Here is a 16,209-nt window from a genome sequence, read left to right on the forward strand (position 1 = left end):
TTTTTTTTTTTTTTTTTTTTTTTTTTTTTTGCCTCTTTTCCAGGAGGCTGATTAGCAAAATGTTTTTAGAACAAGACAGACCTGAATATGAATATAATTGCAGTTTCACTGTTTATTAACTCTGTGGTGGTCGAGTCTCCTGTAACCTCTTTGAGCCCTAGTTTGTTCATCTGGAAAATAGAAATACCCGTCTGGGAAGGGTTGCCCTTAATATACATGTAAAGTCACGTATATAAAGGTACACAATGCATCGTGCCTTTCTAAAGTTCCAGCTTTAAGGTGAAGAAGCAGCTAGCCTCGTCGGGCGCTGGTCCAGCACTCTCAGTTCAGGAGGGATTCGTATGAGGCCCATACGAGCCAAGGGACCAGAGCGCGGTGAGCGGGAGGGGCGCTGTGAGTGCCCCTGGATCTCAGTGTTCTTTTCGCCCCATTGCACCTTTTGTGCCACGTCATTCCTCACTGAGCCGACACACATGGTAATGGTGTTTCGCTGTCCTGCGTGAGCTAATGCTGCGTTTGACCTGAATTGCATGGGTAGCGATTACATTTATGTAGATTCTTAAGGATGGTTCTGTGGAAGTCTTCTAAAATAGGATAATTACCTTGCCCATATTTGTGACTTCATTTACTAGGCTTTATAATAAGAAAGGGATTGGAAAATCTCCTAAAATCCCATCTGGTCGTTGGATGTGTAAAGGGTTTACAATTACCGGGAATTGTTCCAAACATATAAAACTGTCCCTGCCTTCCAGAATTGTCTAAGGTGTGTGGGGCGGGTGGGGGGACACACTCTAAGTGGTTGCAATCTGTTGAAACCATATTTTTGAGATTTCAGCTATTGAGGCATTTGCTTATTATGCGTAAAAAAAAAAAACAGGCATAAAAATTCATTATGTAATAATCACATTTCCTCATTTACATTTGGGAAACAGTTTATTGTTTCTTCTGAGAGAGAAAGAACTAGAATATTTTTATAGCATGCTGTTTCTCCCACAAAGTTTTTTTTCTTCGCAAGACAAATCAAAGGGTCAAACATTGAATGCCCTTGAGGATATGGAGATAATAGATGAGGCTCCTCTCCTCAAGTAGCCTGTTTCAGTGGAGAAGACAAATAATTACAATATATTGAGACAAGTATGATGACAGAACTGTGATAATAACACAAAGTTCGTGGCAGCAGAGAGAAAGCGGGCCTGAAGTTAGGTCTCGAGTTCGTCATCGGAGGCAGGGGGCAGCCTGCACCGAGTCTGAACATCATGAAACCTCTCGGCAGTTGGGAAGCCACCTGCAGTAGCTTTCGCTATGTGGGAACTTGAAGTTCAGGCGGGAGGTGGGAGGAGGGTGAGACTGGGGGCCAGGCGACTGGTAACCGAAGGCCTCGTGTTCAGTCACGCCGGTCTGGAAGGCGGCGCTCGCACCACGCGGTGGTCGGAGTCTGCTGCGTGGTCCGAGGCGAGCGCGTGGGACTGCTCTCCGTCCTTTAACCAGGTCACTTACCAGATTCACTGCGCACAGAGCAGTGCAGAGGAAGGAAAAGAGCTTTTGTGAGTAATATTTACACTAAAAATATGGCTGTTAGGCCCGTTAAGATGAATTGATTCCAAATTGCATTTTACCTAAATTGTTGGAAAAAAAGATCCTCATATTTAATATTTTAATTAGAGTTTTAAGATCTAATGCATTTTACTGAGTATCTCCTACATTATGGGTGGTTTTTGTTGTTTCGTATCCCAGTTTAAGTTGCATGATGGCCTCTCCATTGTACATCTATGGACAGTTGAGTATTGTGTGTTTAATATGAAATACAGAGAACAGTGAACAGGGTCTTTAACTTCAAAGGGTGGTAACAACATGATGAGAGAATTTGTTGTAAACAAAGGTATAGCTGTCATTGAGGATAATAGACAATACCACTTCTGCAAAATTGTCTGAAAAAAGTTTGAGGCGTTGGAAATAGCATCGAGCTCCTCTTCCTAAGGACTGCAGCCAGACCCCTGCGCACTGACTCAGGAAAAGTCTATTGTCAGGCCTCACCCATCTCCAGCAGAGTTCTTAGTTTGCTTTTGTGTCGCCTCAGTTTTAAATATGAACACACTGCCAAGGAGTACCAGACGCTAGAGGAGTGGAAAACCCGTGGAGGATTTAAAGCAGAATGACCGTCTAGCTTTTTGTTTGTTTGTTTTTTTAAATAACCTTTGTTTTTCAGAACAGTTTCAGATTTACAGAACGCTTGGACAGAGAATTTGGGTATACCTCACACCATGTTTCCCCATTACTAGCGTTATGTTAATATGGTATATTTTTTACATTGGTGAACCAGTAATTGATACATTATTATTAACTAAAGTCCCTACTTTAGCTTTCCTTAGTTTTTCACTTTTTCTGTTTCAGGATGTCATCCAGGATACCACATTACACTTAGTTGTCACGTTTGCTTAGACTCCTGGCTGCGACAGAACTTGCTTACATTTTGACGATGTTATTCTGGTTTGCAGAATTGAGAACATTCTGAAGGGGACAAAGTGAAAGCAGCGAGACTAGTTCAGAAGTCTCCGTGTAATAATCCAAGCGGGAGATAATGGCAGCTTGGGCGGGAGGGCTAGCAGCAGAGGCGGCGAGAAACGTTCTGATTGGGATATACGAAAGCCATGAGACTGGATGAGGGGATCAGCGGAATGAGTGTAGACAGAAAAGAAAATAGGTTAAGGGATGGAGCCCTCGAGGCACTTTAATGTTTAAAAGTTAATGAGATAAGAAACTAGAAGCCAAGAAAGTGTTTCAAGGCGAGGGAATTGTTCACCTCCATTACGTGCTCCTGACAGGCCAAGGCCGATATGGGCGAGGGGTGGACCTTGGATTCAGCAACAGGAGAGCATTAATGACCTCCGAGTAGGTTCGGCGGCGTGGGGAGAGCAAAAGCGTGTTTGGAGTGGTTCAGAGAATGAGTGGGCACGGGGAGAGGGGCAGGAGAAAATTTGCTGGGGGCGGGGACAGTGGTGGTTGTATAAATTCTACAGCAAAAGATAACACTGCCAACTAATATTTATAGGTAATAATATGTGTGCAGAAGTATTTAGGAGAAGTGGACTGATGTCTTTAAGTTTGAAGTGCATCAAAAAATAATACAGATTAATGGAAAGATAGATGATGGAAAGATATGTAGACAGATATGTGAAAAAGCACATATTGTTAATGGTATAATTTAGGTGGTGGCTAAATGTGTGTTCATTGTAAAATTCCTTTAACTTTGCTGTGTGAAAGCTTTCATAATGTTGGGGTCGGGGAGGGAATAGGAGGAAGGAGTGGGAGACAGGGAATATAGACAGTGGTTCTGAGGAGTTTTGATGTAAAGGGAAGGAAAGATATGAAGCAGTAGAATCGAAAGAAGTCTGTTTTCATCCCAGTCCCAAAGATGGGAGAAATAACAGCATTTTCATTAACTGGTAGGAAAGGTCCGGTAGAGACAGAAAACATGGGAGAAGGGAAAATTACTGATAAATGTCCTTGTGCAGGCAAGAGGAGATGGGCCCTAGCCCATGGAAGCGGAATTTTATTTTGTTAGAAGCGCGGACAGAAGAACTAGAAGGCAGAAGATAAAGATACAGGTACAAGTAAGTAGTCGTATAGAGATGGCAGGAGCTTTTTAGGATCTCTTCCGGTTCCTTCTGTCTTTTCAGTGAAATGGGAAGTAAGGCCATCCGCTGTGGAAGGATGGTAGACGAGCCACTGAGGCTTAAGGAGCTAGGAAAGGTATGCGGCAGTCGTCCAGGAGAGACAGCAGTGGACCAGGGACACAGTGAGAGCCCGCTTGCGGTCTTTCATGAGGTCTAATAACTGACTAATATTTAAAGTTTCAGAAAGAGAACGGTGCACATGGAAAGAAGGGCACTATCACATTTTATAAAATAAAAAAGATAATTTCTATAGCTAATGGATGTGAATTTTCAGATAGAAAGGCCCACTAAGTCCCCAGCACAATGAACAGAAACAGATCCACGCTCAGGTACATTATTGTTAATTTTCAAAATGACAAAGTTCTAAAAGTATCTAGAAAAAAAGGAACAGGTCTCTGTAAAGAAATGATAGACTGCCAATAAACTTTGCATGAACAACTACAAATACCAGAAAACAATGTCTTTTAAATTCTGAGGGACAATGCTGTTCAGCCCAGAATTTTGTTGAATTCTATACCCAGTCAAACTAGCATTCAGGTAGATGCGTAGAATCAAGGCATTTTCAGACATTCCACGACTCAAAACATTTGCTTCCAAGCACCCTTTCTTGAGTACTTAACGGTTTCACTATAGTAAAAACCAAGAATGAGGAAGTAGACCTATGGAAGAGGGAAATGGGTATTCCAGACATTAAATACCATCGTTGAAAAGGTGTAATAACTTTAAAAAAAAAAAGTAACAAAGCCAGAAAAAAATTGTTTTAAGGTTGTTAGAACTCTAGGAAAAGCAGAAGGCCATCCAGTAAAGGAACTATGATTTTTTTTTTAAACTTGCTTGACCTTTTTTCCCCGAGCTGCAAACTATGACTTTGACAATGAATATTCAGCTGTAGAAAACGGGATTTGGGCTCTAATCAGTTCAGATTTGATAGCTTAATCATTCTAGTCTATTATGCGTAGCTATTCACGACACTAGAACCCTTCTACCATGTGGAAGGGGGATTATAAAGTTCTAACGATACCGTTCTGTGGCTGCAAAAGGTCATATACCTCAGTTGATCATACTATGTCTGATCGTATTTGTGATTTGGGGAACTACCTGTTCTTGTGGGCTGCAGCCCGGCCCCCCGCATTCCCAGGCAGCAGGTGCTGCTCCAGTAGTTCCGGGGCTGACCCGACCGTGAAGCGGCACAGTTTCCAACTCTACATGCTGTGCGAAAGCACGCAGTTGTTCTTGCAGTCTGGAATTGAGGGCATGACAAACCCATTGTTTGCGTTAATACATCCTATTATTTAGTCCTCTTAGGCCCTCTGTTCTCTGCAGGTTGTGATGTTTCTGTGGGACGGACGAAAGTGCTGATTTTCCAGGGAACTGTGTGTAGGTGCTTGGAGAGATAAAACTCGGAGGCGGAGCAAGGCTGGGCTTGTCGTCGTTTGATGGTGCTTGCCTGGAGCAGCAGGGTTGTTCTTGGCTGCTCCCGCCCCGCAGCCCTCCCAGCAAACCTGCTCTTTCCGAGCTGTGCAGCTGCCTGAAGGAAGCCTGGAAAGCTCGTTAATTGCTAGCGAGGCCTCCATTCCCACTGCAAGAGGAGGGGTGGTTAACTTAGCCTGTCTCTTCACAGCTATATTTGTCTCCAGTGCCATCAGAGAGGTACTTAGAAAATGTCGTCATGTCCTGAACTCTAAGGACCGTTTTTCTTGATGAAAGTGTCCATATTTGGGGGTCTTTCAAGATTCCTAATGTCATTTTTGAAAGTAGAGAAAAGTGTAAGTAATAAGTAGTAAGCATGTGTCAGGGTATACTGGTTAAAATGGAATATTTTCATAGATTCTAAGGTTTTTCTGCATATTATATGTACTTGAATCGGTCGTACGAAAAAGTAATGTCAGTTTTATGTAGCTGTTTTTAATTGTATAGCAATTCAAACATTCCCTGTGTTCTCAGAGAGTAGGTCGTTCCCGTAACCGAGGGATTATCCCTTTTCTGCATTTTCTTTCTCTTTTGTTCATTTATGGTGGAGGATAAACTTGACATAACTTTTTAATTGTCACCTTGACAAGCCTATAAGGTGGCACAAAATTTGATATCTCACCCTGTACTGCACTGTGTTCCCTGTTGCTGCACACAGGGCATCTGTGCCAGACCATTGCCACCTGTGAGCCTCTTCTCAGGTACTTCCCTCTGCTCGGAATCTTTCTCCACGTCCTCGTTAGCGCCTGCCATCCCCTCCCCCAAGCTCGATTAAGACCTACGCACGCCTAGGCTTTCAGTTGACATTACTGCCCAGGTGAGCTTTCCTTGACACCTGTCTCTGCGTATGATTAAATTAGGTCTCCCCGAGGCGTGCTGTCCTACAAAGCACCTTGAACTTTCACATCATAGAACTTAATATACCTGCGGTTGTGATTACCTTGCCTGCCTTCCTGTCCGCTCCCTGCAAGTAAGGATCATTTCTTTATAGTAGCCCTGACTCACAATAGGCACTCGCTGTGTACTTACTTGTCTGCTCCCTGAGTTTCAGTATACATCCTTGACTATTACGGTGGAGACCTAAGAAGGGCGTTACTAGGTATGAAGATGCAGGTCTTTAATGCACATAATCAAATTGCTTTTCATAAAACCACGTGTCTTTCCACACCCCCACGAGTACCGTCTTACCGCCATCACTGAGCCTTGTTTGTTTTCATCTTTGCCAATATGATCATCCCAAAAGAGGCAGAAAGGCAGATCTGTCAAATATCTCTGAGTGGCAGACACAGAAGACTGGAATGGGCCACTCAGTCTCCTTAGTCCAGGCATGCCTACTTGAAACCTTGTCCTTGAAGATTTCTAGGCTGTAAGACCCTTCAGCTTTCCTGGTGGCACTTGAGCAGGGTGGCTGCGGCAGTGGGGACAGAGCTGATCTTATCTGTTAGGCAGTTGTTTTCCTGCCATGGAGTAGCAGCACCAGAGTGGTTACCTACAGGAGGTGACTGTCCACAGCATCTGTAATTACCATCTGTCATTTAAACATGTGACAGTTCCATCCAGGAGGGCAATGTGTACCTGGCAGGGGATAGCAAGCAAAGTGTGATTAAACAGTGGTTCCCTTTTCATTGAACCCCAATTAAAATATAAAAGGGAAGAAGACTGGGTTTAGCACACCCCTAACACTCTCCGCATCGCTCTGCCTGTAGGTTCTTGCTCTATTCCTAGACCATTTGAAGTTGCCCTTTGTCTAGTTCCTCCAGATAAGAATCGAATTTTCTCCATCAACCATGCAGCGACTTTGGAAACACGTAGCTGTGAACTCCGTATTCGGCTCACCATCAGCAGTTTCCCTCATCCAACTTTTTTTTCATATTCTTTTACTATTTACATACATCGCTCCCTTAGCTCATAAAGGCTTCTGAGGACAAAGACCATGTCTTTCTTCTTCCTTTTAAATCCCCACTGCAGCTCCCCAGCAGTGCTCTGTGTAGTAAACACTTAAACATTAACTAAGTGCAGTTCAGAGAGGAGTTGGTAGAGTTTGGATACTTCCTGCAATGCTTTTGCCCTGTAACAAATGTCACTTTATCTAATGAAATATCTCCTTAATAGGTTCCAAAAGATAGAACTGATTTGAGGGTGATTTCAATCAGGAGTCTGGTAGGAAACGCCTGACACACTTAAACTGGCTCATTTGAAGAGATTTTAGTAATGAGACTGCCCACAAGGCATGAGCAGGGTTCCTCTAGAAGCCACAGGGACACTGCAGTGCCCGGAGCTTGTAACTGGGTTACCATCTTGAGGCCTGAAGACGACAGTGGGCACAAGGAAGGGGAGGAGTTACCAGAACATGGAGGAGGAAGGGACTGGGTCAGGAGGGCTGAGACCTTCAGTTGAAGATACAAGACTGTCCACAAAAACCCCCGAGGGGGGCCTTCTGCAGTCCCCCCGGCGCCGGAGACCACTGGGAGCCAGGGAGCCTGTCTTTATGGTCCGTGCAGATCCAGGCACAAAAAGACAGAGAAGGATGTCAGCTGGATCTGGAGAGGCAGGTGGAAAATACCAGCCCAGGGACCAGCTGCCTTTTAAAATTATGCTTTCTACTCATGATGGCTTTAAAAGAGAAAAAATTGCCCAGCAGCTCTATAGGGCCTTTTTTTTTAAAGCTTTTCATTAGAAAAAAAATGGTGGTCAGGAGGGGAGACCGCTGAGCCACATCTAATCATCAGGCCTTTTTGATTCAACCTCCCCCAAAATTTCTGCTTCCTTCCAAGGCACTGTCACGCCCCATTTGGGCACTGTCATCTTTCACCTGGGCGGCTGCGGTCCTCCCCACCTGGTCTTCCTGCCCTTCATTCTCACAGCATGGACAGTGGAGTGTTTGAAAAAATGCAAACCTCCAGGGCAGTCTGCAGTGACTGCTGACGGTCCTCCTTAGCCTCCCAACTCACACTCACTAATTTGCATAAGCCTTCTGCCTAGACCACCCACAGGAGATCCTTTAAGTCTCCCCTGAGATTCACTCTCTGACTGTATCCCCCTCCCTCTCAGTTAGGTTAGGGCCCTCTGTTTGCTGCTGCCTAACCCTGTACTTAACACTAACCCACATTTTCACTTTAGTATTGTAATTACCTGTTTAGTGGCCTGCTTTCACCTCCACCCTGGGAGCAGGGTGGGCGGGGGCTTACCTCTCTCCCCAGTCCCTCTGCCTATCGTGTGATTACAAACTGTCCTGATTTGAAGCTAGATTAACTGCTTCAGAAGTGGAAAATGCATTCGGAACAAGCTTTTTTAGTTCAAAATGGTAGCCTTCCAGGTGTAAGGACCCCTGGCCTCGAGCTCTTCAGCATAGATCTTTATGCAGCTGCCAGTGATTAGCTCAGTGACTGACGTTGCTTTTTCTCTTTCAGTTATGTCCTCTGAGGTGGCTCTCGGGTCACAGAATGACTGTAAATCAGTAGACCCCTGTAGACCCCTTAGTTCACATCTTGAATCAATAAGGCTTTGAATGAAATTTAATAAACTGCTGTCATTAATTGGAGGGGTATTTTGGGGAGCCCCTGTTTTGTGTCATTATGCCGGAACAGCGGGAAGTGGGCCGCTCTCAGCGGATGGAGCTGGTGCGTGTGAGCTGGCTGCCCGTCGTCAGGAAGCGGTTGGCTGTCGCTTCCCAGGCCTCGGAGGCTTCGGTTTGCATTGCGCCTGGTTTTCTGAGGAGAGGGCTGTAGACTCTGCCCTGAGGTTGAGAGCCTTCTGTCAGTAAGCAGGACACCGGACGGTGGCTAAATATATATCATTAAGGTAAGGAATTAGCCACGTTTGAGGTTATTTTGGTTATTTCCAGTTAGGAAATTCTGATACCATCAGTAAAAGTTTTACTTTTCAACGTAAGGAGGCTTAGCGCGGCCAAGCGAACAGTCGTCCCTCCATGCGCCCGAGTGCAGGCTGGGACGTCTCCCGTGTTCGCTCCGCCCACGGCCCTGCGCAGGCCGAGCAGAGCCGAGGCAGCAGCCGAGGACTGTAACCCAGTTCACACTCTGCCTCCCCTGAGTGAGAGTCGGGTCCTTCTCTTCGGTATTTGGAACGCGGATATTTTCTGTTGGATTGATACTTGCCATGGACCCCATGATTCCCCCTCTCCTGCCGTTCAGCACGCTGTGCTGCAGCTGGCTCTTTATACTAGAGTCTGCGCTCCTGGGGAGGAGCGTCCATGTGCCTCGGCTCACCCGGCTCGGGCTCGGCCCGGCCTTCTCGGTGCACAGTGCTTGCCGGGCACAGGACAGCATATGGCCGAATGTTCCAGATGTACAGAATTTTCTCTGCTGAAACTCCCTGATGTGTATCTCTGTCTCTCCCCGCTCCCCGCATCCTCCTAACCCCTGCAGTTGGAATTCTGGCATTCTGAGAGCATTTCCCTCTCCTGTTGAGCAGTCAGCTACACCAAAGCAGTATGTCTTCCACGAGTGAGAAAGCACAGAAGACAGTTATTTTGAATGGAAACTCTTGGTACCCCTTTGGTAGAGAGAGTTTATTTTGGGGTATTGCCTTGTGCGTTTAAGTTTCACTGCCTGTAGGGCTATCTGGGTGGAGTAATAGCACGTAAGTGTGAACTACCTTCCTGTTTTGTCAAAATGTCACGAGTAGCTTTCTTAATGACAGCCGAACCTGGAGAGGTCGATAAGAGTATCCAGTTTGTTTTTTGAGAACTGAAATATTTACCAGAAAAGAGAAATATCCTGTAATTTGGTTGGTCTTCTTAATTGTTCATCTTCCTACATGTATGAACATTATAAAGGAAGTCTTCCATTAAAAAAAAAATGCGTGAGTGGTCCTGAACTCTTAATATACAATCGTTTTTTCACACGTGTATGTGTCTCTCTCCCCCCTCCCCATCCCCCTTACACACTCACACACACTCTCTCTCTCCATCACCTAGCTGCCATTCGTTAGAATAAAAAGTCAACGGTCTTCCATTGTCTTTTTAAAAAAGTTTGGTGGAGGAGTTGTAGCTATAAAATTAATGCCCTGCAAAAGTCAACCACAAGTCAAACACGCAGACTGAACTGGGCATCTCAGCGTTCCAGGAGGTGCCCGCGCTGAGGGGTGCTCGTGTGGACACGTGCATGGAAACGCCTCCTCTCCCCGTCATCCGTTCCCCACTGAAATTTCCCTTCCCTAGCCACGCACCCCACGACCCCACCCTAATTCCTTTCTTTCTTAGAGAAAGTAGAAGCAGGTGTCTTGTGGAAAAGATTTGGTGTACCCCCTTTCGAGGCACCCCACACGAAAGTCTTTTGGCAGTGGTGCTTGAGTTATAGGACGACTGATGGCCTGGTTCCGTGCCTTTTATTTCACCTCTCCTTCCTTGGAGGTGCAAGCTCATGGCAGTCAGTCTACTACTTAGGGTCTATTTAAGAAGTTGTTAATAATATAGCAAACACCTCTGTTCCCACCGGCCAAATCGATGATGTAAAAAAGTGTGTTTTTCATCAATGAATTTGATAGTAGTGTATAACGTGTGGTGCTCGTTCCATTGTCTCTGTGCCCAGGCAGCTCTGTGACACTGGCGACAAAGTTATACTAAGTCCGTTCCTCAGGATAGCTCGACACCATTCTAAGAGCGATGGAGAATACGCATGGGAACTGGGCGTGGAGCCAGCTTTGGGGCACGTGCAGTTTAGTTTAGGGGGGACCTGAGCATACCGGTACACGGTACATAGTAGTGGTGGACAAGAGGTCATGAGGGGTTATGTGTTGTTTTGACCATGATCCCCCATTAAATACTATAAAAATGCAACAGAAAAGTGACCAGACTGACTATAAACTCTGAACTGAATCGTGAAAGATCCGAACGGATAGGGAAGAGGACAGTCCATCAGAGGGAAAACAGGCGAGAAGTACAGGATGCCGAGAGCCTGGCGAGTTGACCGGCTGGACCGAGCCCAAGGGTTCGTTAGAGAAGCAGGTAAGTAGGTGGTGGCCAAATTACAAAAAACGGAATGCTGATCACTTGGATGTAGAGGAGCCTGCTTAAGACCCTTTAACAGAAAACCAGGGGCATTTGAACTGATTGGGGGCACCAAACAGATTGCAGACAAACCAGCCCGGCCTTAAACTGTGATGCCTGGACGGCTGGGGAGCCTTGCGTTCTTGATCCACCGGTGTTCCCCTTTCAGACTGATCCCCGTTCGCAGTGGCCACTTAGGGAGGGCAGAGACCAGGCTTGGCGCCAGGAAAGAAGGCGCTTTTCCTGAGGTGAAAGCTGGTCGTGTTCCAGTGGCAGAATGGGGGTGAGTGAGTCTACCAGTGGGAACTTGGCGAGTTTGGGATCCACCCCCACTTTCATCCCCTCTCCCTCGTTCTTTTCCTTTTTAAATTTGTTTAAGTTGTTTAAAGGGCAAAATGTAGCACCTGTCACCACCAGAAGGCAGACGTGACCAACAAGTGCCCTTTGGATTTCTTTGGTAAATGGAATCCTTTCTTAAAGAAAATGATGTTAAAAAAAAAAAAAAAATGAGGACTTCTGGATCCCAAAAGAAATGAATCTTATGGAACTCTTCATTTCAAAGGGAACTAAATATAGCATTTCATGACATGGCTATTACACATCTGCTGAGGTGGCCGTTGCAGTGAGGTAAAATCCCCTCGGGTTCATATCATTGCTTACATACCTTTGTAAACGAATAGGTTTTTCTTAAACCATTTAATAAAACAGCACAATCTGATGTTTGAACACAATTTTATAAATCGCCCAAATTATTAGTTTTAAGACATCATAAATACATTTCATTTTTTCTCAACTTTCTGGTCTTCAAGGGCCAGCTGCCTGTCAGGTGTCCTGACTGACTCAGGCAGTGGTTGGCGTGTCATCCTTTGGATTGTGTTCACTCAGCGTGGAGACTGGCCTGGCCACGTGAACTTGAGAGCTGTTGCTCTCTGTGTGCTCCGATAAACAATTTAAGGTTTCTGGTAGGACCAGGGACCTTAATCATTAAACTGCCTTTAAGTTGGTCATCTCATCATTAAAATTCCAAATAACTTATCTACGGTGTGGGCGTTTTTCATGATTTGGCACACAGTAGAGCAGGCAGTGTAACCAAGATGTTTTTCATGTTGAGCAAAAACTGTAACAGATGGAGGTAGTGATTATAAAGCACTTATTTAAAGTGTTAGTAATGAATCAGTGTAGTTTGAGGCCGAGTCAGTAATCCGTACGGAGGGGGTCTGAGAAGTTGAAGCGCAGTCTGACACGTGCTGGGCAACTGAAGAGAACTGCTTTTAAAACCATCATCCTAGCCAAGGCCCTGTCGAATTTTTCTTAGCATTAAAGTCTTTTAAAAGTGTGTGCATGTGCGTGTGCGTTTTCCTTTTTGTAAGAACTTGAAATTGTGTGCTAGGGGCACCAGAATTCTTGAAATCTATCTTTTCAGTTGTGACAGTTTTTCAGTATTACTGCTGTGAGATTGATTGATCTTTGAAGAGCTGAGGAAAACTCACTGGCTTATGTTGAATTTCTATAATGCAGGGACCAGATAGATGTAAGTGGTATTTTGGGGGATTTTTTTATGTGTAAGAACTTAAATATGTAATTGTTCCTATCCGTCATGCACAAATGCTTTTATACAAATTGCTTCACAAATTGGTAAAACTTTGAATAATTTTTCCCAGAAGAAATGTCGATACCCCCCACCACCCACCCCCCCGCAAGCTGTTAGAATTAGACTGTGTGTTGAAAGGTTTGGCGGAACTGACGTTCCGTACGTACAGCTTTTTTTTTTTTTTTAATCATGATTCCTTTTCTTGTTTATTTACAGATAACTGAATATGTGCAGGCAAGAAAATGTCCTAATATTTCCAAATACAGCGGTCTACAAACAAAATACTTATTTACCATTTTCCTAAAAGACACCTTTTTTCCTACAATTTCTGTAGAAAATTAGGTGTGGTCCTTGTCTCCCAGTGTTGGTTTAGCAAAGGGATGGGGAGGGGAAGCAGCTGTTGTAATCCTTGAACTCCGCATTTAAAATCTTTGAAGTCGACACCGTGGTCTTGTACTCATCCTCTGCTGCTGTGTGTGGTGTTGGTGCCAGCACGCAGCATCACATCAAGGCTACCTGAGTGAAGGGAAAACCCAGCCCCCGGGTCACCATGCTGCGCATGTGTGTGGCAGAGTGACGGGGAGGTGGGGGAGAGTTGGGGGGAGTCAGTGGCCACTGTGACAGCTGGAATGTGGCACTATGCCCATGGCTGTGTGCAGATAATAGCACTCTGCAGATGGGGAATCCAACATCTAGAGAATAGTCATTTGCCCAAGGCCACATAGTTCATGGTTGGTGAAAATGAGTTTGAACCCATGTGTTCAGCCTCTTAAATCCTGTGCTGTTGCCGCCAGATCAGGTGCATCCTCAGGGGCTGAGACCTCGATCTTTGACCGCTGGCTTTTTCTGATGTTTTTGTTTTTGTTTTTTTTTAAACTATTTGTAAAGCTTCATATTGGTGTTGGTGTAAATGGGAATTTGCATTGCCTTTAGCGATGTCTCAGATTGAGGCTGAGGGATGGGGGCAGCAGTGAACAATGTTATCAGAACCACTTAATGTAGACAAGGAGAAAACTTTGGAGACAGTTTTATTTCTGGGAATGTCTTTTCTTCGTGGATAGGGATGGCAAGCTATCGTCATGGGGGTTTCTGAAGTCTTGCTGTGTTATTTTCCTCTTCCTCTGTCTTTTTTGAGCTGCGAAGGGTTTGTATGATGCTGAAGGCCTGGTATGCTTTTCTTATCTGTGTTCTCGTGACTGAAATATTTCTAACTCTTAGTTTAAGTATGATATACACATAGAGAAGTTCACATATCATAAGTACACGGTTTGGTGTATTTTTACAAACCGAACACATCCAGGTAAGCAGCACGCAGGTCGAGAAATATGGCAGTGACACCTTGAGAGTACCCATCATGCCCCCTCCCCTTGGCTGGGATAGTTTTAACTCTTCCGTGTAAACCTCACATCATTCCTCATCTTTTAGGTTTCTTCCTGACTCAGGCTCTAACATTATTTTCAGTCTTTTTTTTTTTTTTTTTTTTTTTTTCTTTTTGAGGCGGGGAGCGGGGGGAACTTCACCGAAACTGGTCTCTTCCTTCTTTCGTAATCTCATCTCTTGATCAATCTGCTTCCGTTAAACCAAAGTGTTCTGCGTGGCTACAAAGTCATAACTCGAGGGAACGTAGGGGTTGGACTAGAACATGAAGCCGTGGGGTGATAGCTAAGACAGCCGAATTCCTTGGAATTTTCAAAACCGAATGACAATTTGGTTGTGAAACTCAACTACTTGTTTGTTAAGGTAACAAACAAGCCGCTTTCTGCTGTGAGGAAATGGTGATGGGAACAGCTTCCTCGTTCTCAGAACTCTGATCAGGCTCTTAAAAATTACTCGTGAAGTGCGTCAGCTTTCATCTAAAACCATAGCAAATTAAACGCAGTCTTCGTAGGTACAGACTCATCCAAATATGGTTCTGATCCTGGCCCGTTCTCTGCTCCACGTTTGACTCACTTATGTTAATTTGTGAGTTTTGAACATTTAAGCATTTGAATAAAAGTTAATTTTTAAAAATATCTCTTAAAATATACCATCCTAGTTCCAGGGCTTGCGAAAGCTGACGCACCATGGAGCGGGTGGGTGGCAGGACCTGGCCGCTGACTCCCAGGGCCACCCGGGCTTAGAAGGGCTCTCCTTCCCCTGGGCTTTTCTTCTAGCAGAACCAGTCTTTTCGTAAGTTCCAAAGTAAAGAGGGGTAGAGGCAAGTCCGGCAACACTCTGGCTTTCCAGAGAACCAAAACCTTCACCATCCACGTACTCAGGCGGTACAAAGTAAACCAGGCGCTCCGCTTCCATGTGCCCTGCCTTCTCGCAGAGAGAAACGTACCAAACACCATGTAATAATTTTGTTCTACAGAAAAACATAGTCCTAAATTGGTGCTGGATCTGGAGTCGCCGTGGAGTTTTTTCACTCGGGGGAGCATTTTTCGGGGGCGGGGGGTCACCTCTGCCTTAGGAAAGGTGACACGAGGAGTGTGCTGCTCTTCTGAACTTCTGGCACGAAACAGGTCTTTCTGCAGGGCTACTGGTCACAAGTTAAAGGTGGCCTTTTCCAAGTGATTAGTCTGTTTTGAGGCCCAAGTAGGCCATAATCGCCTACCTCCTGACTCTCCTCTGTCTTCCAAAAACTTTTTAGACTTGGTATACAACTCAGCATTTCAGAAATTTTAAAGACATTTTGAAAAATGTGTTTATAAGCCTAAGGTGGTGGTTATTATTATTAGAGGATGATGTTTTATAAAATAAGTCCTAGGCCACATGTTTCTTCAAGCCCTTATTTTTGATAGATAACAGAATTCTAGCCTTAAGCAACTTTTAAAATAGCTCCTTTGCTCGTCATGCTGTTGAGTCTGCTGTGATGTCTGCGGGGTGCCAGGCTCCCTCTTGAGGTCACAACATCTACTGTGATGCCGGTGGATCAGCCTTACTGCTTCGGGACGGATGCCACTGTCCTGATGGCAGAGAGTACCTTCAGAGCCCTCTCCCGCCCAAACCTTCCCGCTGTGTGTGCTTTATGGTCGTCTGCATCAGAATAACTGCTGGCTACAGCACAGTTTAGTGTTTTTGAAATGCAGGTTTTAAAATTACAAATGTACTTTACATATGTTAGTTTGTATCATCACAGTATTTAATAAAATTTTTTAAGGAAAAACCAGTGATGAAAAGAGAACAAGTTTTCATCACTGAAGTTAATGAGATTTACCAGAAGCTGATTTTTTTTTTTTTTCAGAGCTCTCTGTTCACATTTATTAGCTCTTGCAGAATTTGCCAATTTTGCATACTTAAGTTCAGTGACCTGTGGGTAGGGCCCGATTACAAATAGGCCAGCATTACAAATAGGCAGCAGCATAGTAAGACTCAGGGCATCACCTCTGTTCAAAAGTGAATTCACAGAGGCATTATTTAATGCAGCCTGGCTGTTCGTCGGTTGGCTGTCAGTCTTTTCTACCCTTTCTAAAGTCCTGCCTAAC

At 44.8% G+C, this 16,209-nt stretch overlaps 1 protein-coding gene across 1 annotated transcript in view; it reads left to right on the forward strand.

The window, feature by feature from the left end:
- The window catches only part of GRB2 (growth factor receptor bound protein 2), a 62,365-nt gene that overhangs the window by 33,850 nt on the left and 12,306 nt on the right, over positions 1 to 16,209 (forward strand). The window lies entirely within an intron of this gene.

This window comes from Pteropus medius, unplaced genomic scaffold (assembly GCF_902729225.1).
Source record: "Pteropus medius unplaced genomic scaffold, Ma_sr-lr_union100, whole genome shotgun sequence".
Lineage (NCBI taxonomy): Eukaryota > Metazoa > Chordata > Mammalia > Chiroptera > Pteropodidae > Pteropus > Pteropus medius.